At 40.0% G+C, this 21,607-nt stretch overlaps 1 protein-coding gene across 11 annotated transcripts in view; it reads left to right on the top strand.

Annotated features, from left to right (window-relative positions):
- The first annotated feature begins 3,115 nt into the window (after positions 1–3,115).
- SYNE2 (spectrin repeat containing nuclear envelope protein 2) overlaps positions 3,116–21,607 on the top strand; it is a 330,405-nt gene continuing 311,913 nt past the window's right edge. For 7 of the 11 annotated variants that reach the window (XM_079912173.1, XM_079912176.1, XM_079912175.1 and 4 more), the window contains exon 1: positions 3,131–3,285. The gene's annotated coding sequence lies outside the window, so the exon portion shown is untranslated. Of the gene's footprint in view, positions 3,402–3,486; positions 3,964–13,440; positions 13,833–21,607 lie in introns of those variants that run through there. The other 4 variants (XM_079912180.1, XM_079912179.1, XM_079912178.1 and 1 more) reach the window with 4 other exon arrangements.

Below are 21,607 nucleotides of genomic sequence, written 5' to 3'. Positions count from 1 at the left end.
GTCCTTACAGGGTGTGACTGGACTCTTGGACAAAGAGGAACAGAGCTGTTTTCCTGGCCAGCTATTTTCATCCCAGGCTTACACATGTGCTCCCAGTGTGGTAAAAAATATTGTAGCAAAATGTTGTTAACAGCCTAACAAGGAGTATTTAGTTGTAAACCAATCTCCTTATATCTTTAGTGGTAACATTGTTAATAAAACAGAAACAAGTAGTAACATGGTCTTACACTGCCTCGAATTAATTAATATTATACCTGCCTCTTCAGCTAAAGATACTCTGTGTTGTTCTTAAATTCAGTTACCCATTGGGTCAATCCTTTAACATTTTCTTCTATTACCATTATGTTGATAAATACATGATACTATTGTCAATACTCTCTCCTTCTGTGCCCATGGCAGAGACTCAGTTTCTAATCAACTTGTATTCTTTCTTGCAAAACCTAGATGCAGCCCCATAATCCTTCTCAACATGGCACCCAAATACCAGACTAGAATTTGCTCCCAGTATAAAATCCATTGCCTTTCTTATTCAGGCACTCTGGATGCAAAAGACAAGGAACTCACAGTCCAATGTGGGATGCAGGGATGTAAACAGCAATGTAGTTCAGAGAGGAGTTGCTGCCTAACTTAAAGAGTGTTGACTCTAATTCCTTTAGTGGCATGAGGATGTCCAACTTACTTGAATGCCTCAGGCCATGTTTTCTGCCTTGCTCAGTACAATGTGCCAGCATATATTGAATGTCTGCTTCAGTAGTTCTCACCATGTGCCACAGCATGCTTGTGTACCCAGTCACAGATGTGCTTTCAGTGTGATCAATTTGCAAAACGTATGCTTCGCACAATTGGAGCTGGTAAAGTCTCTCAGGTGGGCTGTTGAGCTGGATGGATCTTTTGCTATAAATACAGAGGCCTGATGTAAATAATAACTAAGAGACATAACATGACATCATACTATGTTACTGTACTATGTCTGTGTTTTGGTGCATGAGAGAATGTGGGCACAGCTGGGTTCATGGCAGCCCTTACTCTGCCAGTCAGAGATGTAAGTGTATGAGCCGTCCCTTCACATGAGTGGTGTAGTATTTCAAAAGAACCAGGTGTGTCTCTGTTTGGCTTAGCATTACATTTTATTTTCATTTCAAAATGTGGAGGATCTGTTTCAGTGCTCCTGCCTTTAGTCTAATTTGTGAATTTAAAAGTAGGTATTAATTTAATATCCAAATTGGCATGGCTAGGAGACACCACAGGTAATTAAGAGGCTCTAATTGGGGACATCTGAAAACATTTGAGACACTTTATTCTGGACTCTTTTAAGTGCACTAGATACGATATGGAACAACAGTCCTTTCACTTTGAGGACTTGTAGCTTAGATGCCTGGAATGGAACAATAATTAAGAAATTATCCATAACATCTTCTCCAGAGACTGTTGCCATGATGATTTGGGCATTTACTATAAAAGAAGCAACCCACATAAAATAGAAACAAATAGAATGAATAGAACAGAGAAGGAAAATAGCACACAATGCTTTGTAGACAGCTTCATGAATCCTGGACATCAACTCCTCCCCAAAGTTGACCAGAAGGATCTCCTTGCTTTATAGACCTTTGTTGTGACCCAAGCCACTAATTATAATGTAAACCTAGGTAGTCCAAGAAGAGAAGTGATACTATCAGAAGGATTATCTTGGAATACAAGGAAGAACAGTAGATTAGGAAGCTATTGACCATCAAGATAATGTGCTTTTAAAAAAAAGTTTATTTATTTTACTTATTTTTTTGGCTGCGTTGGGTCTTCATTGCTGCACGTGGGCTTTCTCCAGTTGTGGTGAGCAGGGGCTACTCCTCGTTGCGGTGCGCAGGCTTCTCATTGAGATAGCTTCTCTTGTTGCAGAGCACAGGCTCTAGGCACGCAGGCTTCAGTAGTTGCGGCACAAGGGCTCAGTAGTTGTGGCTCATGGGCTCTAGAGCGCAGGCTCAGTAGTTGCTGCTCCGCAGCATGTGGGATCTTCCTGGGATTGAACCTTGTCCCCTGCATTAGCAGGCGGATTCTTAACCACTGCGCCACCAGGGAAGTCCCTAATGTGCTTTCTAAACAACTTACTGGAATCATCCTGCTACGGAGGTATAGCTTTTTGAAATAATTGTCTCAAATTGTGGCTACAATTTTTACCTAGTTTTTTTCCATGAATGTATGTTAACTGAATGCATTATCAAACCTCTTAATCTCTGCTCCTTACCATTTAGTTTGGGTCATAAGCACCAAATTTAAGTAATCCAGGCAAGATTCTTGAGCCATACAACACATATGAACTTGGACTTATAAAAAATTAAATTTGATTGTGATACAAACTCAATAGAGAAATACTTTAAAGTCACTGCTTCTTCATGTGATTATAGTGAGTTGACACAATACCTTTCATTTAGGACCTCGAGTGCCTCCGTAATACTGTAATAGCAGCCCAGGAGGTAAGCGGGAGTCAGTTGACAGCATCCTGAGCCCAAAGGCACTGAGTAATTTGCTGGAAAATCAAACTGGCACTTGCAGTTTGGATTCCCGAGGATCTAGTTTCCACTGAGTTTCAGACCAAGAAGTTGTATATTGTGTTGTAAGATTGAGGCTGTTCCCCACTTCCCAGAGTCCAGGGGGCAGGAGGGACCCTGCATTCTTCATTATTAACAAGCGCCTCCCCTTCCCCCCAGGTGACACTGAGGTCTGGACCATGCGATAGGAAATACTGATCCAGATCTTAAAGGCCATCTAATTCCAATTTCTCATTTTACAAAGGGTTCACAAACGTTTACTGACTTGATCAAGGTCTGGTAGCTAATTCGCAGATCTCCTCTCTTACCCCCACTTCCAAGACCTCGGAGTCCAAGAATGTTAGAGGAGTTTCTCGCTGAAATCGACCCGAAAAGCTTATTTGAGGGAGTTTGTGACATGCCCCCCCACTCCCGGTGGTTAACCTGCATTCTGAGTTAGCATCTCCCTCAGACCATCTCTGATGTTACAGAACAGGAAAGAAAGTTGCCAGCCCTGGGCTGCGGCAGGGCCTGCGGGGGGAGGCAGCTGCTCCGCCTCCAGCACTCGCGGGCGGGCTCGACACAGGCCGCCGAGCGGCGAGCGCGGGACTCGGCGGCTGGCGGCGGGCGGGGAAGGCGCGGGGCGTGGTTTGCAGCTTTCCGAGCGCCAAGGAGCGGAGCGCGCTCTGCTGCGCCCCGAGCCTTCCGCTGGACCTAAAAGGCGAGTGGGAGACCGAGCAAGAGGCGCGATCGAAGGAGCAAGGCGAGTGGGGCGCCGACCCGGGAAGGCTCTAGCCCGCGCCCTCGCCCCTCGCCGGGCCGGCAGCAGGGGAGCGCGGCGGCGGGGCCCCTGCACCCCGGTGCGCCCCGGAGAGAGCGGTCTGTGGCAAGGGAAGGAGAGCGGGAGGGAGGGGAAGGGGCGGGGGCGAAGGAGGGCAAGGTCCCCGAGCCGGGGGCGAGGGCGGCGGGAGACTGGACCCGGCCCACTGCGGGGGTCCGAGCCTGGCCACGGGAAACTTTGCCCGGGTGGCAAGAGCGGGGTGCGTGGAGGGCGCCGCAAACTTGTCAGCGGGCGGGGCGTTTCGGAGATTGGAGCGAGCGCCAGCGAGTGGCGTTTGTCTCTCCGGTTTCTTTGTGTCACCTCCCTAGCCCGCCGGTCCGCCCGCCTGGGAAAGGGGCTGCGCCGGTGGCGCGGCCCCCATCCACCCGTTGCCAGCGTCGGGCCCAGGCCCCGGCGCTCGCGGTCCGCTGATTGTTTTCGCTCCTCGCGTCACGCCTGGGCGGGAAAGATTTTGAACGCCGCGTGAGCTAGAACGCGGAGAGCCGCGGCGCGGAGATTGCCAGACCGTGGGCGGCGCGAGGCTAGCCCCGGGTCTCAGAGGACCGGCGGGCGGGGCTCACCGGGCTGGAGAGCGCGAGCGGCCCCGGGGGTCCCGGCACGGTAGGAACCGCGGCGGCCGAGCGCCTCCTCGGCGGGGGCCGCTTGGACGGCTAGGATTATAATTCCATTTCGATTGCTTGGGGTCTTTGTTGTCTGAAATTGCCTTGAGGGTCTGACGGTAGCACCTTCTCCTTTTTGGGTTGTTTTTCTTCTGTTAAAAAAGAGCGAGGGGAGACTTATGTGGAATCTGCTGCTCCAAACAACATTAGCCACCTTATTTGATGGAGGTTGAGCGGTCCTGTGTAACCTTTGCCTTTGTGGACGCCTGTTATTTCCGAAAGTTATTATTTTATCCTCCCCTAGTGGAAGGGAGAGTCTGAGCCAGATGCTAGCAAGCACGATTGTGTACGTGCACCAGCAAGTCAGAGTCAAACACAGGAGGTTCCTTCTCGCCGCTCAACACTTTTGCATTGTTTTTTTTTTTTTAAAGTTTGTTTGATTTCAAACAACTTTCATCTGCTTTCCTAAAACTTTCCAGAGCTCCGAAGAACTCCTTGCAGATATTACGTGGTTGTGCTAGGATAAGTCCGACCACTTTTAGGGTTGGGGTTACAGTTAAGCCCCCGAACCATACCTGGCCCGCTCACCACTCGGGTGCCCGCCCTTGAGCCATTGTAAACATCATCGGGTTGAGTGTTCACCTTTTAGGAGATGGAACATTTGGAACATTTTTATACTTTAATGCACCACTCCTTCTTTAGTTACCTTCCCTTTCTGCAAAACTCTTGAGACTCTCTCGGGCTCTTCCTGAGATAATTACTGAGCGGCCTTAGCTGCGCCATCACGCCCCCCACCCCCGCAAGCACCCGAGGGAGAAGAGAACAGGTGCAATCCTCATTAAGTTTTTTCGCGGTGAAAACTCTGGAGATGTCAAAGTACGTAAAAAGTGAAAATTCTTAGTTCTTTGTCCATATGTTTGAGTTAATGAGCTTTATTTGAAGCCAACAAAAATCAAAGTCAAATCAGTTGGGTCAGCTCAACCTTGTACATTAAGGTTGTTTCTTAAAAAAATCTTATAAATTTACCCAGTTAGAAATTTACAAGCATTTCAGTGCATTAGTGCTAATTGTGTTTGCAGGATATTGCAGTATGTTTAGAGAACTGAGTCACAATGGGATTTTTCTAGGTTGTGCCCTCAATAGCATAACTGAGAGTTTAACATAAAGCTCAAAACTGGAATCAGTCACGTCTTGATAAGTAAGGGAAAGTGTGAAAGGCAATTGATTCATTTGTCATTACTCATATGTTTTAAATATAGATTTTCAATAATTTCACAAAATTATTTTTTCATTTACTCAGATGAGCTCTTACCATATGCCAGCCACTGTGCTGGACTCTGGAGTTACAAATAATAATAATAACTGTTTATGGAATACTTATTTTGTACCAGTAAATGCTTCACATAGGTTACCTCATTCATCTAATAAAAATTTGTTGAATGCTTACAATGTATTGTGCTAGGTGCTGGAGTTATAATAAGGCACAGGACAGCTGTTAGCTGTCTTAGCAAGTCAGGAAGATAGGCAGAACATAAAAGACATTACTAAACTAATCATAGTTTTTAAAATGTAAATCAGATCCCACCACTCGTCCTGCAGTGCAGTGTGTTGTAGGGTAGGAGGTGAGGAGAGGAGGGAGGCGTGGAAGATCAGCAGAGGAGATAGCATTGAGTCAGGAAAGACCTTGATAGTGTGTGGATTGATTGGATCTGAGAGTAGGTCTTGTGGCTGAGCACTGTCAGCTGGAGGGAGAGAACTAAATGATGAGAGAGTGGTAATCAGGTGACAGATCATGCAGGGCCTCGTAGGCCAAAGTTTGGATATATTCACATTGAATCCTCATATATACCCTATTGGCCCTATTTTATAGTTTATAAAACTGAAGTAACTTTCTGAGTCTGCACAGTAGGTGAATGGCACAGCCTAGGATAGGAAGCCAGGCTCTCAGTCTCCACTTATATTTAACCACTATGCCAGCATCAAAAGACAGTCCATATCCTGATGGACCTGTTTGTCTAGTGAAGACAAGCCATTGCAATACACACATGGTGGTGCGAGAAAAGATGTGTTCTAGGGGCTGTGGGAGGAGGAAAGCACCTAATTCTGCCTAGGAATGGGGCAGGCCAAATTGGGAAAAATGAAAACATTTTTCCTTTTTTTCAGAATTATGAAATGTTTCAGATTAGCTATAATTCAGAAATAATCTTAATGTTAAATGCAATAGCCCATTCTTCAGGGCTTCACTGTGTGTTCTTGAGATCTCTCTCTCTTTTTTTTTTTCTTACTTTCATATTTACCAATTACCTGAGTCATGTGTCCCCTTTCCTACTTTTACAAAATAAAGGATTGTGTCTGGAATACTGTAAAATCACTTATATTTAAAGCCTGTAATTCTTTGTGAAATTGCAGGTTAAGTTCTTTTTTGATTGTTTTTATCTTAAACTGTCTAGCCTTTCTCATTTTGTGTGATAATTTTATAAACAGCTTCATTGAATGTAATTGACATACAGTAAGCCGCATATTTTAGAGTGTTAAATTTGATGAGTTTTTGACTTATGTATAGATCTGTGAATCCATCTTTCCCTCTGGTCCCTCCCTACACCCTGCATCCTTCTTTCCCAAGCAACCAGTGGTAGCTCTGACCCTATGGATTATTTCGTATTTTCAGAATTTTATATGACTGGTATCACATAGTATGTTCTCTTTTTTGTCTGGCTTCTTTCATTCAACATAATTATTTTGAGATTCATCTATGTTGTTGTGTGTATCAGTAGTTGATTCCTTTTTATTGCTAAGTGGTGTTCTATTGTATGGGTATACCCAAGTTCATTTATCCATTCACCCATTGATAGACGTTTGGTTTTTTCCAGTTTTTGGCTATTAAAAATAAAGTTGCCGGGCTTCCCTGGTGGCGCAGTGGTTGAGAGTCCACCTGCCGATGCAGGGGACACGGGTTCGTGCCCCGGTCCGGGAGGATCCCACATGCCGCGGAGCGGCTGGGCCCGTGAGCCATGGCCGATGAGCCTGTGCGTCCGGAGCACAACGGGAGAGGCCACAACAGTGAGAGGCCCGCATACAGCAAAAAAAAAAAAAAAAAAAGCTGCCGTGAACATTATGTTCAGTCTTTGTATGGACACCTACTTTCTAGGAGCAGAATGGCTAAATCATATGGTAGGTGTATGTTTAACTTTTTTTTTTTAATATTTATTTATTTATTTGGTTGCACTGGGTCTTAGTTGCGGCATGCAGGATCTTCGTCGCCACGTGTGGGATCTTTTAGTTGCGGCTTGTGAACTCTTAGTTGCGGCATGTGGGATCTAGTTCCCTGACCAGGGATCGAACCTGCGTCCCCTGCATTGGGGGCGCGAAGTCTTAGCCACTGGACCACCAGGTAAATCCCGTATGTTTAACTTTTAAAGACATTCCCGGGCTTCCCTGGTGGCGCAGTGGTTGGGAGTCTGCCTGCCGATGCAGGGGACACGGGTTCGTGCCCCGGTCCGGGAGGATCCCACATGCCGCGGAGCGGCTGGGCCTGTGAGCTATGGCCGCTGAGCCTGCTCGTCTGGAGCATGTGCTCTGCAACGGGAGAGGCCACAAGAGTGAGAGGCCCGTGTACCGCAAAAAAAAAAAAAAAAAAAAAAGAAACTCCCATACTTTCCCAAAGTGGTTGTATCATTTTACATTCCCAGATTAGTGCGTGAGGGTTCCAGTTGCTCTGCATCCTTGTCAACACTTGGTATGATTAAGGTTTCATAGCCATTCTGTTAGATGTGTAGTGGTATTTCATTGTGGTTTTAATTTGCATTTCCCTGATGACCAATGATGAGCTTATTTACCATCCATATAATATCTTTTTTTGTTGTTGAAGTTTCTTTGCATTTTTTGCTCATTTTTAATTGGGTTAGTTACTTCCTTATTCAGTAACTGTTTTGAGAGTTTTTTTAATATATTCTGGATACAAGTCCTTTATCAGATACATGATTTGCAAATATTTACGTTCAGTCTATTGCTCGTCTTACATTCTCTTAACAGATCTTTGAAGAAGTTTTAAATCTTACTAAAGTCCAATATATCAATTTATTCTTTTATGGATTATACTTTTGGTGTTATACCTAATAAATCTTTGCCTAACTCGAGGTCACAAAGATTTTTTTTCCTTAGAGTTATAAAACTCATAGGAAAACTCTATAAAAGAATGTAAAACCATGAAGTCTTTCGTGTTACATTTAGGTCCATCTACTTTGAGTTAATTTTTGTTTATGGAGCCGGAATATGGGTTGAACTTTACTGCCACCAGGAACACTTAACATGTTTTGGAGATGAGATAATGTCTGGAGACAATGTGGTGAGGTGGGGTGGGTGGGCATTTGCTATTGGCATCTAGTGGGTCAAGGCCAGGGTTGCTGCTAAAGATCCTACAATGAACAGGAGAGATCCTCTCAACAAAGAATCATTCAGCCGAAATGTCAGTAGTGTCAAGGTTGAGAAACCCTAGGCTAGAGGTTTATCAATTGTATTGACCTCGATGAATCAGCTCTTGGTTTCATTTATATTTTCTGTCTTCTGTTTAATTGATTTTTACTCTGATCCTTATTATTATTTCCTTTCTTCTACTTACTTTGAGTTTAATTTTACCCTTCTTATTCAAGTCACTGCGACCTTTTTTCTTTTCTGATATAGGTGTTTAGTTCTGTAAATTTCCTAAGTACAGTACTGCTTTAGGGAATTCTCACAAATTTAAATAGGGTGTGATTTCATTTTTATTCAGTTCAAAATGCTTAAAAATTTTTCTTTGGATTTATTGTTTGACCTTGAGTTACTTAGGAGTTGTTTTTTTTTTTTTGCGGTACGTGGGCCTCTCACCGTTGTGGCCTCCCACTGCGGGGCAGAGGCTCTGGACGTGCAGGGTCAGCGGCCATGGCTCACGGGCCCACCGCTCCGCGGCATGTGGGATCTTCCTGGACCCGGGCACGAACCCGTGTCCCCTGCATCGGCAGGGGGACTCTCAACCACTGTGCCACCAGGGAAGCCCTACTTAGGAGTTTATTACTTAGTTTCCAGACATTTGTGGATTTTCCAGGCATCTTTCTGTTATTAATTTCTAAATTTAGTTTTCTTATTGTCAAAGAGCATAACTTGTATGGCTCAAATTCTTTTATATTTACTGAGAGTTAGTTTAGAGCCCAGAATATCATTAATTTTGGTAAATGTTTTGTGTGTGCTTGAAAAGACTGTGTGTTCTAATTATAAAATGTCAAGGGAACATACCATCAACATGACATCACTGTTCATGTTAACCTTGATTACCTGGCTGAGGTAGTGTTTGTCAGGTTTCCCTCCTGTAAAGTTACTCTTTTCTCCCTGTTCTGTCCTTTGCTTTTTGAGATGGAAGTCACTATGCGTAGCCCATATTTAAGGAGTGGAGAGTTATCCTTCTTCTCCTTGAAGGGTATTGCTTTTTTTACCCCACGTGACAGTTTCTGACTTTTAATTCTGGTATTTCAGCCATTTATATTTAAAATGATTATTGATTATGGTTCACTTTATTTATTTATTTATTTATTTATTTATTTAACATCTTTATTGGGGTATAATTGCTTTACAATGGTGTGTTAGTTTCTGCTTTATAACAAAGTGAATCAGCTATACATATACATATGTTCCCATATGTCGTGCGTCTCCCTCCCTCCCACCCTCCCTATCCCACCCCTCCAGGCTGTCACAAAGCACCGAGCCAATATCTATGGTTCACTTTAAATGTATAATCTTGCTATTTGTTTTCTGTTTTTCTCATCTGTTCTTTGTTTCCTTTTTTCTCTTTTTCTCTCTTTGATTGGATTAATTGAATTTTGGTCATTATAGTTTATATCCTTTCTTTTGCTTATTAGCACTCATTCTTTTTTTAATTTTTATTTTTTTAACATCTTTATTGGAGTATAATTGCTTAACAATGGTGTGTTAGTTTCTGCTGTATAACAAAGTGAATCAGCTATACGTATACATATATCCCCATATCTCCTCCCTCTTGTGTCTCCCTCCCTCCCACCCTCCCTATCCCACCCCTCTAGGTAGTCAGAAAGCACAGAGCTGATCTCCCTGTGCTATGCAGCTGCTTCCCACTAGCTATTTTACATTTGGTAGTATATATAAGTCCATGCCACTCTCTCTTTTTTTTTTTTTTAAATTTGGCTGTACCCCTTGGCTTCTGGGATCTTAGTTCCCTGACCAAGGTTTGAATCCATGCCCTCGGCAGTGAAACCACTGGACTGCCAGGGAATTCCCTACCTGTCATTCTTTATTTTGTTATTTCAGTGTTTGCTTTAGGGTTTATAGTATACATCTTTAACGTATCACAGTTTAACTTCAAGTGTTATATTATACCACTTCAATGAAAGCCTTGTAATAATATATTTCCCATGTCTCTCTGCTTTGTGCTATTGTCATACATTTTACTTTTTGTCTGTTATAGACCCTACACTACATTATTATTTTTTGTTTGAGCAGTCAATTATTTTTTTAAGGGATCTAAATAACAAGAAAAAAATCATATATTGACCCATGGTTACACAGGTTATATTCTTTGTTTTACTACTATTAAATGAAAATAAAGAAATCATACATATTGAGGTTATTGGATTCATATTTATGAATATATTCTAACTTGTAATTTTATTTATTTTAAAAATTTATTTATTTTATTTTTGACTGCGTTGGGTCTTCATTGCTGCACGTGGGCTTTCTATAGCTGTGGCGAGCTGGGGCTACTCTTTGTTGTGGTGCGTGGGCTTCTCATTGTGGTGGCTTCTCTTGTTGTGAAGCACGGGCTCTAGGCGTGCGCGGGCTTCAGTAGTTGAGGTTCGCGGGCTCAGTAGTTGTGACACATGGGCTTAGTTGCTCCGCGGCATGTGGGATCTCCCTGGACAAGGGCTCGAACCCATGTCCTCTGCATTGGCAGGTGGATTCTAAACCACTGCGCCATCAGGGAAGCCCTAACTTGTAATTTTAGAATAAACATTAAAGAGGCAGTGAAATTTGGAAATCAGAGCATAGTTCATTTTTTTAAACTAAACCCACTGAATTGTCATTGAGCTGATCATTGCTGTAATAGAAGGATACTTCAGGATACTGTGGTGTATTACAAGATTCAGAACACCTGGACTTGGAGAACTCTCCAGACAGGCACTGATGAGTGTGCTGTACTTCTTTTCTTTCCTTTGGGCAGCATTAGGAAAAGGGAAATGGGTAGGCAGAAAGAGTCTGTCCTCCCATGCTGACATTTTCCAGACCCTGAGAAACTTTGATAGATGAGTGTGAAAGCACTTCTTTCTTTCAATGGTGTATGAGATGAAGAGCACTTGGTTATAGCTCCTCAGGTCAGAGTAACACATTTGACAAAGTGAGCCTCAAGCTTCTGCTTGTCAGTGTCCATATTTGACTGAAAAGTTCAATCTGAGATGCAGTTCTAGAACTGGTCAAAATTTGCTATCTACTTGTTGCTTTGGTTCCAGCTGACTTTTAGTTTTCCTTTATCAGTGAGTAGCTCCTTTCCATCTGGGTTATGTAAACGTGCTCCTATTCTGAATGTCAATACATTGACAAACACTCAGCTATAAATGAGTGAGAAAACTTAACTCATCCAACAAATTAATTTACTTTGTAAATATTTATTCAATCTGGGCTCTGGCACATTGATGAAAATTTATGTCCCTTGCCCTTCGAAAGCTAACTGTCACATAAGAGAAGGCCCACAAGTAGAGAAGCATGTGTTCCAATGTGGTAATTGGTGGAATGGATGTATGAACTGGGCGATGGGAGTAAGCCTCGAGCAGCGGTTCTCAAAGTGTGGTCCAGGAACCAGTAGCATCAAACCTATTGGTTCAGAAACCTAGAGGGTGGGGCCCAGCAATCTGTGTTTAACAAGTCTTCCAAGTGATTCTGATGCACGCTCAAGATTGTGAACCAGTGGCATAGAGGATTAGATGATCTCTGAGATTTTTTCCCCAGGTCCTAATTTCTACAAATATGGTTTAGAAATGTGATATTTACCCCGTTGTATTGTACTTTAAGAACTGTTTTAGCACGAATGAATTGGTATTTAAAACGTTAATGCTATGGGGGTAAAACAGGAATTCAAAATGGTAAAGATACGCCTGACACTGGGACAAAAGTAAATTAGATTTAAAAAAACTTTATTATGAAAAAATTTTAAGTACATAGTCAAAAGCAGAGATAATAGTGAAATGAACTCCTATGTAAACATTACCCAGTATCAATAGCTATCAAGTCCTGCCAATTTGGTTTTACCTCTACCCTCACCTATCCCCCCTGTGCTGGGTTATTTTAAAGTAAATTCCACACATAATATCATTTCATCCATAAATAATTAGATTTTAAATTATTTGAGCTATTAAGTTGCTAGAAATGAATTTGAAACCGATTCACATATAACCATTTCATGTTTCCATGTTAAATTATAGATAAAGTTTGTCTGGAGTTCATTTACACAAAACATGAGTAAAACAAAACAGTAGTGTGGGCAGGTGTATATATATTCCTATTAGTATAAAATCCATTCAAAATAAATATACTGGTTACAACAGTGAAAATATTTTATGTACCCTCATCATCATTATAGCAATATATACATTATATTTTTAAATAGTATTCCAGAATAGTAAGAAAAAATATATCCATGTGCTGTCAAAATTGAAATACTGTGCTTGAAGGGGAAACTTTAATTTGAAAGACAAATTTTTAGGAAAGATGGTATTATAAAAAGGTTTTGCAGATTTCTAGGCAAATTTTTAATATATTTAAATTAAAAATTCTCATTACTCATTTCGGCAGTTATGTTGCCTCATTTGGAAAGATAAAGGTAGTCAACATTTAGGGATGAACAATACATCTTAAAAAATAAATCCACTTATCTTAATCTATATGCTACACACAGTCTTATCAAGGTTAGAGCTCAGGCTATAAGACAGTTCATGTTTGGAGAAAGGGGACAGAATTAACTTTCACAGACTTTTCACAAACAGGTAGAAAACTACCTGTTTTCTCCTACTGTGGCTTTGGAGTACAAGTTGTGATATCCTGAGGAAAAGCTGATAGTAATACGACTGAGCTCTTCGTGTTTGGCTGCTTTTGAATGATACATTAATTAATGGGTCGTACCGTAGGAGTTAGCTAATCTTCATTTAAAAAATGCTAATTACTCAGAAGTAATTTTTATCTGAAGTGTGAGTTGCAACAAAATAAATAAAGCTGTTCAAGATTGTTCCCCATGCCCCCCAAATAAATTTAAAAAAACCCTACAACTCAAATGCACCTGAGCTATTAGTACTAAGGTAGGTTAGTACCTAACCTACCTTAGTACTAAGGTACAAACATAGTCAATGTTTGATGGGATTGTTTGATAGAATAATGCATGCTAGAGCTTTTAGTTCAAAATTTTGAGTAGTGATTCAGAAAGAAAAAAATAAAGAATTAACTATAAGTTCTGTTTATAAAGCAGTTAAAGGTGTGTCTTACTATCGTGCTAGTATGTTTACAAAGAAAATAGGTGACTAGCAGTCTCTTGTTTGACTGTCTTTTGTAGTTACTCATTTGATGACACTGGGTAAAAATTTTTCCTCTGTTAATGGGACTTTGTTTAAAAGAAAGTATGTTACCTTTGTAGCCTCGGCACTTTTTTCATTTTAGGAAGCTCCAAGTCAGTTGTGTAATAATTAATTTTATAAACAGTGTTTAGTCCAGAACTGATTATATTTCCTTCTGAGCCAGATGAAAAGGAACTCCCAAATGTTTATAATCACAGGTTGATGATTTGGTTCCAAGACTCTGTTGGTGATGGTTTCTGAGACTCGGAAGGTAAGCTGGCTTCTTTCATGAATCATCATGTTGTCTCGCAGTTGGCTATGTGTTTTCTTAGCAACAGCTGCTGATTTCAGGTTTGAGCTAGGAAAGTATGTTTTGAAATGATCCAACATATTCTTTCAGGTTATATATGCCTGTTAAACCTTACAAGCTTACTGTTAATGTTGTATGTTCCACCATGAAGGAATGATTTTATTCTCTTCCTGTCCCTGCCTTCCAAATCATTTTTCTTCTCTTTTTTTTTTTCTTTTTAAGGGGGTTGAGGGTAGGTGTAAGAAAAGAGAAAAATAAAGGAACCTGGAAGACTGTGGACATGCTCATTTATAACTCTGGACTAGAGCAGAACCAAAAATGGCCTCCATGTGCTAATAGGATAAAATATAATTTACTGGAGTCTTGATCTTGAGTTATACTCTCAGGTGCATAAGTACTAAAGGACAAGTGGATTTTAGAAATGTCTGCGGTATAGTGTAATGGTTAGGATTGTAACTTCTGAAGTCAGATGGACCCTGATTCAAATCCTGGCTTTGCCATATACTAGCTGTGTCACTTTGGGCAAATTACAAACCTCTCTGGGTAGAGCTTCTTCAACTGTAAAACAAATGCCAAAATATGACTTATAGGAGTGTTATGAATATTACTGAGACAATACATGTAACGGGTAGTACAGTACCTGTAATCGAACATTGTAGAACACATAGTAATAAGTGCTAGTTATTACATTCAATTCAAGGGTGCAGTGAACAAGGGGCTAAGTGACAGGTGTTAGAGGGCAATCAGCAATGAATCAGACATGGCTCCCCTTCTGCAGGAACTGGGGGAAGATAACCTTGTAAACAAATCACTCTACTATGATCCAGAATGAAAGAAGTGCCACCTGAGGTGCTAGCAGAGTGCTGTGGTAATTAATGCCACCTTTGGGGAAGTTAGGGCTAGTTTTGTAGAGAACAGTTGACGTTTTAGCTGGGCGTATAGCTGGGTCTAGAGTGTAGAATAGGGCTTTCATGGGTGGAGAATGGAGGAGCGTAGATTGAGGGCTGAAGAATAACACTGAAGCACAGGGCTCATGGCAGGTTGTAGTGGGAGAGGTCTGGATAGATGCTTTGTGGTTAGATCTTGGGATTTTTTTTCATGGAAGTGTTTGGACCATATTCTTCTTGTCAGTGGGAACACGCAGCGTGTGCTTGGTGTGAGCTCTATTTCATAATAACTTTCTGAAAGATGTAGTGGAGAGGCAGGGAGTCCAATTACAAGGATGTTTTCAGAAATCCAGGTGAGTGATGAAGAAATTCAGAGAACAGAGTCAGAGGGAATTAAAATGAGATGGAAGAGAGAGAATTCTAAATTAGGTGCTGAAAAGAATATTGGTGCCATTACTTGCGAGAGAGATACCACAGGGAGAAAGTGTGGGAGAAAACTGATGGTCTGGTGATGGGGTGGGCTAATGGGTCTTTTTTTTTTTAATCGAACTATAGTTGATTTACAGTGTCATGTTAGTTTCAGGGGTACAGCACAGTGATTCAGTTTTTCAAATACACACACACACACACATGCACATAACATACATATACACACATACATGTATATATTCCTTTCCAGATTCTTTTCCCTTATAAGTTATTACAAAATATTGAGTATAGTTTCCTGTGCTATACAGTAGGTCCTTGTTGGTTATCTATTTTATATATAGTAGTGTGTATATGTTAATCTCAACATCCTAGTATATCCGTCCCCCACCCCCTGCCTTCCCCTTTTGTAACCATAAGTTTGTTTTCTATGTCTGTGAGTCTCTTTCTGTTTTGTAAATAAGTTCATTTGTATTTATTTATTTATTTTCTAGATTCCACATATAAGTGATATCATATGATATTTGTCTTTCTCTGTCTGGCTTACTTCACTTAGTATGATAATCTCTAGGTCCATCCATGTTGCTGCAAATGGCATTATTTCATTCTTTTTATGAGTAATATTCCATTATATATAATATATATATATTATATACTATATGTATATATACCACATCTTCTTTATCCATTCTGTCCTTCTAACAGTCTTTATTTTAAAGTCTGCTGATGGGTCTTTTGAGCTCAAAGATTAGTGGACATCTAGCTGGCAGTTGGAAATTTAGTTCTGAAAGAAGGAAGCTAACATTTATTATGCACCTACTATGTCTCAGGTTTTATGCTAAGCAACTTCACAAATCATTATTGGAAACAAATAGTATTTTTATTGATGAAGAAATAGAACCTGAGAAGAGGCCTGATATTATTTAAATATCTACCCTAATTTCAAAGCATTTCTCACTTTTATTGTTCTCTTCAAGCTCGTGGGAGCAAGTGGAGAGCTGGGGCTAGGAAGAATGAGTGAGTGGGTACGGAAGGCAGTGGGCTGCCCTCTGTGGCACTTTTCATCATTTCTTCATTCAGGCTGTCATTACATCTTCTTTACCACAAGGAGAGAATCTCCTTGTAATTGGGCGGTTAGTATTTGTTACCTGAAGAATGTTGAGGGAGTTTCATAATGAACCTTATTTCTCAAGTTCTGATATTCCTTTCCTTTTAGAACTACTTGAAGGTTGAAGTACTCCAAGATTTTTTTTTTTTCTCTTGCTTCTGATGAAATGGAAAAGTTTGGCTACGAGTGGGTTTTAACTTTATAAAATGAGCCTTGTTGTAGTTGGATTGGAGAGGACGAGCAGGGCAGAGAGACTGATGCTCTTCTCCTTAATGTTATCCCCTTTGAAATGTGTAGTCCTGAGGTCAAGCTCTTGAATGCAGATGAAAATTAAGTCTGGGAAGACTTTGAGCATGTCTTAAAATCTTTTTTTTTTAATTACAAAAATCCAACTACACACATACAACACACAGATATTAAAAAGCAAAAGCCTGTCCTCATATTATTTCCGCTTTCCACTTCTGTTGTCTCTGTCCCTAGAGATAATCACTGTGGACAATTCTATGTTTATCCCATTTGAATGTTTATGAACATTTGGAACCTTGGCAGTAATTGGGCAAAATAGCTAGATTTTAAGCTTTTTCCTTTTCACCCAGATATTTGGTTTTAGGGTTTATTATTGAAGTTTCATAAATACAGGTTCTTCTTTTTAGACTGTGTTCTGAGAGCCCTGTAAACATCAAATGTAACTTAATGTTAAATGCTGTTGGATCACCTTTCAAATCAGTGACATACCTAGGATTAGAATTTAGAGACCTTGAGCTTCTCATTTGTTGCTAAACCAGTTCTGTTAGTTAATTTATTACACAAACTTGCCAGTTAACTGCAACAGTGGACAAAAAACAGGTTTCATCTTATTATTTATTTATTTTAAAGAGAAGAAAGGGCAGAATGTGAATTTAAACTAACATAGGCCCATTTTAGTAACTATATTAATCTGTTAATTACTTCATATGTTGAAGTGTTCAGACTATATGTGTTCTGGTAAATTTCTCTATAGAATCGTGCAACAAGTTAGTCAATTCAATATATCTTGCCTGTTAGGAACTTTAAGGACATGGAGTTCAGAGCCTGCACATTGTGTTCAAGCAGGAGTTGCCAGTAACTTGCTGTGTGGTCTCAGGGAAGTTACTCAACTTCCCTGTTTCCCTAAATGGGGTAGATAGTGTCTGTCTTGTGAGGATTAAAGGGATGGTGCATGTAAAATATTCGGCACAAATTACAAACTAAATAAATATTAACTATACTTATTACTGTTTTATCATTATTATCAAACAGAGGACCTACAATTTTGTTCATCCAGGTAAGCAGAATTTACCTGCTTCTTACCCTCAAGCTACAACAAAGGAGACATCACTATATTTCACTTTTATTGCACTGTAGATGTCAGAAGGAATGTGCAAATATTGAGGTATGCTTTTTAAGCAGATACAGATCTCAGTACCCCTCTTAGTCAGCTTGTTAACTAAATAAGTTGGAGGAGCTTCAACCAAAGGACCACACAGAGATTTTCTTTTGTCTTTGTGGTCCTACTTCTCAAGATTCTTCATGGGTTCTAGTTTTGGTTCTACTCAGGAAAATATTGTAAAATGCATAAGACATTTTCTTGAGAGTGTTCAAATTGTTCACCAATGGGGAGAGAACTACTTAAGTGTATTCCTTTTTGAGGATGTTTTATATTATATGAGTTTTGGGGGCTGGGGATGGGTCAGAGATCTTTCCATGGGGAAGGCTTTGAGAGAAGGAAAAAATATTTCTTAGAAATCTCAAAACTGTAATCTGAAATTCCATGGAAAGAAAACTTAAGAGTTTTGTAATCTGAGTTACTGGAGTGAAGGGGTCAGAAGGATTATTTATGTTTTAGGAAGTTTTTCTTCACAGGGAGGTATATAACTTCTAAATATTTCAATGACCTAGTATATATACTGAAGAAAAAGTAACTTTAGAAGTGGGCAGATACAGGCTTTTTTTTTTTTAAAGCCAGACAAGTTTCTAATGGAGTCGCTGTGCATGTTACAAGTAACAACAAAGATAATTTTGTATACACAGAAGTACATTCTGTTCTTTCCCTGAGATGATGTGACCTCTTATCAGATCGTAAATTGTGCCCACAGAACTGGGAACTGTATCTTTAGGATAAACTAAGAAACAAATAATTCTGGTTGTTTCTCTTCAGGTGAGAAACTTCTGCCATGTTTAGAAATGAAATGGAAACTAGCTTGCAAACTCTGTAGCAAGTCACAAGGGAAGCCTGGGAGAAGGGATGATTTCACAGTTTGAGGTTCTACTACTTCAGAGCTCAAATCCCTTTTTCAGATACCCTGTATTTCCATAGTTGCTTGATTCAACATCTTTAAAACAAATGAATACCTGTTGAAGAGTGGCACTGCTGGCTGGCACCCTAGAAAAAACAGCTTCCAAATCACACAACAGTTAATTTTTCAGCTGTTTTTTCTCATCTACTTTCCCACTAACCGGTCAGAATGCTAAGATTTCAAGGTGAGGTAAGACTGGGTGTCTAGTATTTAGTTAGAACTCCCCACTTACCAATGCAGTAATGGATGGTTCCTTGGAAGTAAAGAGTTAAAGAGAAACAGAAACTCAAAAAGGACTGAAAGGAGCTCTAATTTGGGGAAGATTTGAATTAGAAAAAATTTCTCTAGAACAATTTCCTTAAAATTATGGTATGAAAACCCTAATCTAAAGTAATGAGAAGAAATGTCATTTACTTTTTAAGTCATAGCACTTTCTAAACCAACTTCTATGTACCACCGTCTGTGAGCTACATATTAAAATCTACAGTGATTTCCTGAGTGACCTAAGGATTTGCTAGTTTGCTTTGTGTGCCGTACAAATCTTGGTAAACTAGTCAAAGTTGGATTGTAGGGAATAGAGGGGAACTCTTCTCTAAAACGAGTCTTGAGGGTGTGAGAGAAATAATGGAGAGATCGTAAGTTGAGTAAGAGCAGTATCTTACTCGACTTATCTAAGATACCAACGATGAATTCAAATCCTGGGTTTGTCCCAGACAGTTTTATGTCCTTGAATGAATCACTAATGATAACGATCTCAGTTTCTCCACCTCAGGAGTATCATGATTATATAAAACAGCCTATAAGCACAACTAAATACAAAGTATGTTTTGTCTTGGGTCATTTAAACTGTCCCCGCCCCTTTACTGATATTCTTTGGTCTGCTCTCCTAAACACAGCCAGCCAGCTCTCAAAGGTCTGCCATCATCACAAAGGATGACGAAGGAGAGAGTGTGGTGGAATTAAAGGCCATTCCTGGGATGACTTTAAAATGTGCATGTGCTGTCCATAGTGAGTCAATAAGTCTTGTCTCATGTATGATTTGTACACTTGTACAGTGAGAAGTGATGGGTCGTTATTAGAATCCAGAGAGTTCAACACCCACCATATCGAATTTAATTCAGAATTTTAGACCTGAATGATACCTGAATCCTCTCATTTCACAGATGACAAGCCAAGATTCAGGGATGGCAAGGTACAGTTGGTAATTGGCAGAACAAGGAGTAAAAATGCTACCTCCAGATTCCTGGCTCAAAGCTCCTGCTGTCATAGATGTGTGTGTGTGTGTGTGTGTGTGTGTGTGTGTGTGTGTGTGTGTGTGTTTAAAGTATTATGCATTATTTAAAACCTATGAAGAGGCATAAATCAGCATGCCCTTAAGTCCTTACATGCTTTGGCATGATAATTAAGAAACAAATTGTTCCTAACATGGTCGTGACCCCTTCTTCCACAGAGGTAGCAGCTGTCCTGAATTTGGTGTTTATCATTCAAATGCATTTCTTTACAGTTTTGTTGCATATGAATGTTAATTTTCAAAGTATTTAGTAACCTGGTAGTGTGTAGGCACTGCCACTCATAATGGATGCTGGCAACAGATCCAGCCATGCCAAAGTATATTAGCTGAATATCAGACCCATCGTGGACCCCCCCTAAGCAATATTTTTAAGAGTATACATAGTTAGTACCATCCTGTATGCATTCTTCTACAAATTGCTTTTTTCCTTCAACTTTATATTTGTGACATGCATTCATACTGACATGTATAACTCTCATTATTCATTTTCAGTGTTTAATATTCTAACGTATGAATATGTCACAGCTTATCACTTATTTTTGGATAATTAGGGTTTTTTTTTTTTTTTTAATGCCCTCTCACCTGTTCTGGTGTTTTGCTTATTTTCTTGTTAGGTTGTTTGTCTTTTCCTTATTGATTTGTGTGTATATTATTTTTGTATTTTTTTTGGAAACTAGTATTTAATACTCATTAACATCTGTACTTATATAAGCCACATAAAACCTGTCATCGCTTTGTCTTTCCATAGGTGTTCACATTTGGAAAGGGTCTTTCAGTATCCCCGAATCAGGTTCACGTCAAGTACACCAGTGACATCACCTGTGACTGTAGACATGGACATGTTCCATTATTTAAAATGGGTTTGACATAGTCTCAACATTCTTGATTGTGAAGATGGACTTAATTTCCCTATATTTACATGGTCCTGTAGGTGAAAGGGTTGACCTCATTGTAACTCTAAAGTGTGGGAGGAAAGCCTTTATGGGAAATTATAAAGTTCTTTTTTTCTTTATTAAATCAAAAGCAGGAAAATGGGTGGTGCCCTTGCCTCCTTAGTGAACCCCAAATGGGCCACAGCGTATAAAGGAAACTATAAAGTGAATGGAAGGACTGAGGCCATTGCTCAGGAAGTTCTTCCAGGAACTTTCACTATTTAAACTCTCTGGGTTGTTAGATAACCAACAAGGACCTACTGTATAGCACAGGGAACTCTGCTTAATACTCTGTAGTAACTTAAATGGGAAAAGAATTTGAAAAAGAATAGATACATGTATATGTATAATTGAATCACTTTGCTGTACACCTGAAACTAACACAACATTGTTACTCAACTCCACTCCAATATAAAATAAAAATAATAATAAAAAACAACTATCTGGGTGGTTCATGATTTTGGTTCCCTCCCCTTTTTTATCCCCAGTGTGCAGGAACTTGACAGAGGTACATGTTAGGCTGTTTGTTCTTTTGTTGGCTTCTTGTATCTGCCTTCTAGAAGGTTATTGTTTTCAAGGATCTTAAACACCAGGATTAGGACAGTTAAACCTTTCACAGGCTTGAAGTGTAATCTTCCTATTGGTTTTGTTTTCCTGGCTTCTTTGCTTCCTTCCCTCTCTTCCTTGTTTCTTTCTACTTACAAATTACTGCATTTGTTAGATAGCCATCCTTCAGAGCATCCAATGTTTTGTTCATGTAAATTTTTTTAACCTTCT

Source organism: Stenella coeruleoalba (assembly GCF_951394435.1).
Source record: "Stenella coeruleoalba genome assembly, chromosome: 2".
NCBI lineage: Eukaryota > Metazoa > Chordata > Mammalia > Artiodactyla > Delphinidae > Stenella > Stenella coeruleoalba.
Note: the sequence above shows the minus strand (reverse complement) of the source record. Positions and strands in the feature narration are given on the sequence as shown.